Raw genomic sequence first — 8,473 nt, 5'->3', positions numbered from 1 at the left:
AGCATCACAGATAACCATTAAGCTGTTTCTGGGCTCTCTGTTATGTTTTTTTCTTGGAAGGAAGTCCTGACCTTGAAAGTTGTGCAAACACAGGAGTTGTGCAAACACGTTTCCCCCGCTCTCTTCTTGCCCTGCATGCAACACCAGGGATGGTATCACACGCTCTCCACACACTGATGATAAGCTGAACTAACAAGAATATGAGGAAAATGTGCCAAACCCGCAGAGGGAAATGAAAATCAAATCCCCTTTCTCGCATCAGCGTCAAATTTTTATTTCTTGACAAGATAGGAGCTCAGTGGAAGGGAAACGAAACAATTAAAAACCAGATAAAAACTAGAAAGAAGCTGCATATCCAAGTCATTCACTGCCCTCCCGTGGCTGTGTGTAAAGCACATCCAAAGCACTTGGCAGCAAAGGAAGGCCTCCTCTTCAAGTCCATGCAAATAGATTTGCCAAATTAGTAGGTTTTCTTTATCTTGTCTTTCCCCATCACTTAATGTTTGGCTGTTGGCTGACAAATAGTGATAGAACATTATTGGAAAATAACAGAGAATATGTTACATGTGCAACTGAATTGAAAAACTGTGAGAAGGTACAACGTATTACTATTAACACATCTCTACAATTTTAGAAAACTATAGTAGTGCATTCCTGTGACAAAGGGAATTCAAAAATCTTCCTATAAAAATACAGCCATATATTTTTATATATTGCCATATTTTATATAGGAAATATAAAAATATAGCAATTCTCTGTTCAAAAATCAAGTCAAAAATATTCTCTGAAATTAACTCAATATTTTTCCTTAAAACAACACAAGTCCCTGAAGAATTCCTGACCAGGTGCAGGTAGGATTACACAGTTTTACTCATTTTTCTGTGCTGTTGCCAAAGGGAAAGGATTGGGATTGTTAAGTGTGTTGGACTCATTATTTTGCAGCTTTTAATCCCACATCATTTTTGGCATCTGCTATATTTGTTGTCAACAGATACACAACTGAGGTTTAAGAGATTCAGCAATCCTAAATCAAAATATTGAGTACATTTTTCAGAGTTTCTGCTGTTTGTCTAAAGTGTTTCCCACTTTGCCACATCAGTAATCTACAAATTGCTAAATTACTGCCACACTGCCGACACCCCACAGGTGTGTCACATTTCTATCAAAATAATGGGATGAAATGCTGTCACCACAGAGGCAGAAGCTGAAGGACAGGTGTCATTGCAGATGTGATAATCAAGGGCCAGCATCTCTTCTGTGGATGTCCCCACACAATGCAGTGGCAGGGCAATCCAGTGGAGGGATGTCCCTCGGGGCCCAAATCCACTGCAGCCACCCTGTGAGCTGTAGCGAGGAAAATCCTAAGCAAGGGATGGAGAGGGAATTTTCAAGGATGTACAAGTCTTTCTATTTAAATACACTTTCTGAGTAAGTAGCCAGCACAGAGGGAGAAGGCTGGGCCCTGGTTTCCTCTCCACAAGAACACAGAAGAGATGACTGATTTGGTGAGATGCAGCAAAACCTGAGGCATTTGTTTCAGCACAACATCGTGCACCCAGAGAGCACATACACTGGGACAGCTAAGCCCAGACACCACAAAATGAAGAGTAGGTGGTCAGGAGCTGAAACAAGAGAAACTAGGGAGGCAGATTTGTCAGCACAGGGGGATCCAGGAGTCAGCCAAGCATGCTGGCAGTGCTACCACCACCTGTGTATCCATCAAGGCAAGCACAGAAGAGGTGTTTGCGAAGAATGATTCAGGACAGAATTGGGAACTTCCCTGCAGCTGACAGCAACTCATCATCAAAAAAGGATTCTGCAATAGAAGAAAGAGGCACAAACAACAGAATTATGTACACTTCCCTGATGTATAAATACAGCAAGATTGGTTGGGACATCTCATATCTCTCTTCTAGGAATAAAGCATAACTAAAATCAACAACAGTGTCACATGGGCAGCCTCTTGAAGAAAGATGTCAGGGTCATTTTTGCAGCTTCTTCCAGCAGATCTCTTCAGAATATCTTTCAATTTTCCCCAGGAAAGAAAATAGGAATATTTATGATCAAAAGTTTCACTACTTGATCCTCTCCTAGTGAGATGGCAGACTGCATGAACAGGAGGATGCACATCATTGTGTGCAGGAGCAGCCAGCTCTGCTGGAGACATGTCAGAACAACCAGGAGGAGGCTGAACAGCGCAAGCAAGCTGAAGGCAAATAAGGTAGAAGCCCAACTTCAGTCATCCACAATGATGTTTTGCTGAATGCAGAGTGGATGATTTATTTCTGCTTCCTCATGAAGCAGAAGAAGGGCGCTAAGAGATGAAGCACCAAGTAGGGAGGACAACACATTTCAAAAGCATGGTATGGCTGCATTAGGTGATGTAATTTTGTTGCTGAAAGCTTGTAGCCTGGTTCACTTGGCTTGAATGTTAAACTGTCTGACTATATCCTGCTTAGGATGGGGAGGTTACAGGAGGGAAAGATCAGCACCTTAAATTACAAATATCATTCAGTCATTTAGAGTTCTGGATAAACAAAAACTAATGACTTTTTTGAATGTATATGGAACAAAATGCTGACTAAACTAGGCCAGAAGGGGGGCATCCAAGGGGTCTGACATCTCCGGTGCCAGTCAATCACTCATATCTATTTCATTTCATTCACATGTCAAAGAGAAAAAATATTTACTTGCCTAACAAAGCTTTGTGTGCTTATGTTAGCAGTGGTCTGATGACATGAGCTACCCTCAGCTCCGGTACAGGGGCAAGGAGGCCTAGATTGCAGCTAAAAACAGCACTTCTGTTTGAGGGAGATTAGACACAGAGCGAGAATGAAAAACCAGCTAAACAGGGACTTTGTTGGGCCTTTCCTTATTCAGGGCATTGTTATACCAGATCAAATCAGGGTGATTGACACCCAAGTTGTCATTTTAACCCCAGCACGGAAGTTTGGGGATGTGCAATTAATAACTGGTCCTGGGGCCTCTCAGCAGTGTGGAATCAGGTAAGGGGCATGGTGTGAGCTGCTACTTGGGCCAGGGCTGCCTCACACTCATTTGTCTGATTTTTTTTTTTTAGTTTGAAGTATCATTTGGTCTTGAACCTGAATGGAAACAGGAAAGTTTCATAAGATTTGCAGGCTGAAATGCTGCAGGATGACTTGTTCTGCTCCGACATTTTTGGCCTCATTGAGTGCACAGAGCATGTTGAGAGGCTGCCCCAGGGGGCTGCACCATCACAGGCTGCAGAGAAGTATTCACCCCAAAATAAATTACTTGTGGCTCCTTTGAGTAATTTCTGTCATATTTTGGTGTCTGTGAAACTTAATCATCAATATTTGTAATAAAGGCTGTATGAATTATGATTTTTTTAAACCTTTACCTGAATATTAAGTATTGTATTTATCATTTCCTTCCTCACTCCAGTTGCTTTTCCCTCTTCCCATCTCCTCAGCCATCAAAAGCCAGTAGAATACAAGATTGTCTGTAGAGCTGAGAGACTGTTTAATTTAGATGATGAATGAACCTCTTCTTCTCTTACAATTCAATGAGACGAGTATGCACTTAGATTTGTGCAAGTAAAAGATGTCACAGAATCTACTAATAGTTAGTTCCCATCCTGAAAGGAAACCTCAAACACCAGTAGCAAATCCAGAAGTTTCTCATCTTATTAGCATGGGAAATGCTCAGTGTTAAGGTAATCTGATAGAAGTCGTTCCGAAACTTTCAAGTGCCACCAAGCTTCAGAGCCTGGTTTTAGACTGGTAAAAGTTTACCACAAAATCTACCTGGCCAGCAGTAGCTACTTCAAGACAGCCTGAGCCATAATTGCAATAAAGCAGGCTGCTTCATACAGACTTTGTGAACAGGAACTTGCCTGCTGCAGCCACTTGATCTCTATTGTCAGGTATCACAGAGCTAAATAAGATGGCAAGAGACACCCTCCTGTGGATCTCATCCCTTTTCTTCCCCATGAAGCTTTACAATCCTACTAGCTAGAATTTTAAAGCTTCACATAATAACCATAGGTTTGCATGTGTAAAGTGATTGCCTGTCTTCTATTATCCTCCTCCTATTCAAAGCTCCTGGTTTACCCCATTTGTTTAAATGCTCGCTCTTTCTCCCTCACCAATCGTGGCTATTTGCCAGAGTATATCACAGTACATTGTCCTTTCTGATGCTACCAGGCTCATGTGATGCATGGTTCCAAAGCTCTCCAAAATCTATGTACAGATTTATATATATATATATTATTATAGGCAAGGCATATCATTATATTTATGCATCCAAAACCACAGAGAAATTAGTTTTACAGTCATACCATTTCATTCTTGTTTGTCATATTTTTGACTTATTGTAAAAGTATCAATATTTTCATGACTTTCAATTTTAAAAATGAAGATTTCTTTAACAACTTTTCTGAGGGATTTGATTTTGTGAACTACTGCAGTAAGCAGGCTTTAAAAAGGCTGCTATTCACTCTGATGCTTCAAGTGAGTTGCAAATGTATCCACAGCTATATAAATGGTGTATCAGATGCAGTTGCTTTTTTCTCGTCTTCACTTCTCCTCTTTTGGCCTCAGCAGATATCAAATACCTAACAATAGTTACAGCAGCTAGAAATTCTTCATATCATCCTCACACTTCTACAATTCTTTGTTATTCTGCAGGATTTTGGTAGCTGGTTATGTGCCACAACGAAGTCCCAACTCATGTTTGTTAAGATGTGGAATAAAATGAGTATAATGTTTGAATTATTTTATGGGGATAGCAGAAAATAGCTGGGAGAATATTTACTATTCAGATAGCACTGAGCTGGGCAGGCAGAATAGCTACAGTCCCACCTTTAAAATGTGTAACCATACTTTACAGTTGAAATATTACACAAAAATTCACTGGAGCTGTAAAAAGCATGAGCTGTTCACAACTTGCTCAACAACTCAGGAGAGAGAAGGCACAAACTTCACCCCCTGCTTTATCAAAACATGCACACATTTGGGAGCCACCTGCTTTCACAGTGATGTTTTCTTCACCAGCAAACCTTCACATTTTCCCCTTCTGAATCATTGTGTGACAGTGAATCACTGATGATCTTCAGCAGTGGGACCAAAAATAGGGCTGGGCACAGAAAAAGGCTGGGGTAGGGGCAACCTTTCCTATGTTCCTGTGTTCCTGGGTCTCCCAAGCAACAGTGAGCAGGCTGTTCTACCTCCAAATACTTCAGATCCTCCTGGGAGCAACCACCTTTCCCTGCTCCACGGGCTATTTCTGCAGTGCTGCACTCACAGTGCCGAGAAGCCGCGGCAACAGGAGCCGCATTAGCATGCGGTGAAGTTTGCACCCCGGGTAATTATGGTTTTCTTTGTCACAGTGAATCACTGCATGTGAAATTACAGCAATTTCCCTATGCAGAGATGTAGTTGATAAATCAAAGCTGCTTACTAGATAATAACCGTGCTTCAGGTGGCTCCCAAAGAAACGCTGCCTTCGAAGCACAGCCTAACCTCAAAGCCTTCACGCCTAGGCAGAGAAAACTCGGCTCCTTTCACTGCTGCCTGTAAGGTTAGCACAGCCTCAGCCACTGCAGAGTCTACTGTGAAGGACAGAAAAACTGCTTCTGCCTGCTGCTAGCCCATGCATCCTCTCTCCAAATGATGTTATTTCTGTATCACACTTTTCCTTTAAATTTTCTTCCTGTTTTGATAAACAAGTCTTTATTTTAGACCCCCAATTTCCATCCTAATCAGCACTTCTCTAAGACCCTCTAACCCACTTAAGCTGCATCTGCTAAGGAACTCTTTGATGCCTATTACTTGTTTATGTCTTTCCTTCTTTCTTTGAGTCCACCCACTGGTGCTTCCTATATCAAATTCCAATTTCTTGCACTTAGTTTCAAGGCTCTTGACAACTCTATCTTTCTAGTCTTGTCTATTACTGCATTTATCAACTTGTTAGTATTTTTGAAGCACCCAGAAACCATGGTAATGACTGCCACAGAGAAGCTCATGAGGAAATTAATCATTCTGCTTCCATTGTGGGACTTGAATCCTGTGCAGTAAGTAAGGCTTGGGGTTCAAACTTCAAAAGAAATCCCCACCAGCTCATCATTAATTCATCAGTCTCTATCCCCTGCACCAGATGAGGCAGAGGTCTTAAGGAAAAAAAAAAGTAGGTGAAAGAAAGAACTGAAATCTGCACTCCATATCTTTGCAAAAAGAGGTGGCATTAAAGCTACATTTGCAATGGAACTCTGGTATTTCCTAACCATGGAGTGCTCAGTGTTAAGAGTCTGAAGTTCCCTTGAACAACTTCCGCTGTCTGAAATGGTACATCATGCCCCAGAATATGTATCAAATTAGAGCTGACCACTGGGCTTTCAGGTAAAGACATAACCGGTTTTGGGTGGGATTCAGCCTGGGACTGAGGTGTTAAATTTGATGTCTGACCATAGGGTACACTCCCGAACCACATTCATCTTCCACAGTCCCCCATGGAGCTCTGTGTCATGCAGTCAGTGCAGCAGGAGCAGTTCAGCTCACCCACAGCAGACACTTCTGCATTGCTGAGGAGCCCTGAGGCTGCATGGCCACTCAGAGCAGATCTTCATGGATTACAACAATGCAGCCACCTAGAGGAGCATACAAGTCTTAAGATAAAATCAAATGTTCACGGCTAAATGCATGGCCAACACTGAAACAAGACTATCTTTCTCTTCTCTCTCTTGCTGCACCTTTTTTTGCTGAGACTGCAAACTTCACAGTAGGTAATCTGAGCCATTGAAGAACACTGTGTGCAAGGACTCATGCTGGCCAGATTATTTGGGCCCTACCACAATATAAACATTGAATAATATTAGTTGCAATGCCACCATCACTTTCATTTTCCCTTTAGTCATTCCCTTTAGGTAGGATTTGTTTGCAGCTCTTTAGCCATCATTTCAGATGCAGTAGATAGCCTGCCTGGCCTCCAGCTGCTGCTCCTGCTCTCAGGTCTCACCTGGATCCTGTCAGCCTTCTCTACACAGATGCCTCAGGTCTCCCAGGATATACTGGGCACCCATCTCATGCCCTTGAGCCCATCTCACAGCAGACATCGGTATGAGGGAAAAGCTGGCAGAGACTTCTGATCAGCTGCTCTATACAATTTAGCTGGAAAATGAGCAATATTAGAATGTTTTGGGGTTGCATGGACCTTTACAGGTCATCTAGTCCAATGCCACTGCAACGAATAGGGATATTGCCCCACAGGATCAGGCCAATAGATAAATGGCTTTTCAGGGAACTCACTGGTGCAGTTCCCCAAGGGTTGCTGTCCTGGGGCACTCTTGGACCATATGCCTGCCTCCATCTCCTCACGCAGAGAACACAGGCACCTACCCTCACCTTTTTGGCAGCACTCTCTGAAAAACGGATCAGGTTTAGCACCAGTTACTATAATTGACCAAATTCCCACTGGCAAAGCTGCAGTAAGCAGCTGTGTGTGCCCATATGGCCCAGAATACAGTGTGGCATCCAGAGTATTTCTCACATGCCCCAGTTTGAAGTTTTTGGGAATAGGAGATAAATACTTTGTGAGTATTTCACCAAGATAGAAGTTCACTGGAACAGAGACCTGAACTTGACAGGACTACACTTTGGCTGCCAGCTCTTCCAAGCTAGCACTATTTAATGTTTCAAGTCCTGTATTTAAACCTAGGTGCATGTTTCTGACCCATGGGTTTATTAAACACATTGAAATTTCTAGCTTTCATGGAGACAAAAAGTCTATGAACAACCTCGCCAGCCATAAAAGTGAAAGGAGCTAAAAATCTACTAGAATGGTACTACTAAAGGCTTGGGCTTGACTTGTATTTGGGTTTTTTTGGGGGGTTGTGTTATTTTTGGTAGGTTGGGTTGGGTGTTTGAGGTTTTTTTTGTTGTTTCTTAATGCAACACTGACACCACCACTTGGGAAGTTGAACTTGATATCAGGCCCCTGTGAGGTCTGAAAGACCTGGGTATAGTTTTGCACCTTTATTATCTGCCCACTGCTGCCCTGTGTTTGTCCCAGCCAGGTCACATCCCCTGTCACGCAGCCCCTCTGCTGCGTTTGGGGCAGCCTGCTAAGCCTGGCTAAGGACTTGCTGAAAACTTTCAAAACATATAATGAAACTAGCTACCACTGTGCTCTGACCAAAGGCCTTAAAGCTTCTGCACTCCTGACAGAGTTGCTTTATCAGGATTACGTATTTTCACACTGGTAGCAGTAGCCGTAAGAACAGAGCAAGGAGAGCAGGGACCCCTCCTCACACCCAAGTTTATGTCAGCCTTCCTCTTGTGCTACCCCCTGAAATCCTTCCTGAGCATCAAGGGGAGAGGGGATCAGTGACAGAATGACTCCATTCAAACAATGCTGGCGGCTAAAGTATTTTCCTGGGGAGATGAGGGCTTAACTGACTGGTCATTAAAGTTTCATGCAATCTCCACTCTCAAGA

The sequence above is a fragment of the Zosterops lateralis genome (assembly GCF_965231275.1).
Source record: "Zosterops lateralis genome assembly, chromosome: 3".
Classification (NCBI taxonomy): Eukaryota; Metazoa; Chordata; class Aves; order Passeriformes; family Zosteropidae; genus Zosterops; species Zosterops lateralis.
The sequence above is the reverse complement of the archived record's forward strand: the minus strand, read 5'-3'. Positions refer to the sequence as shown.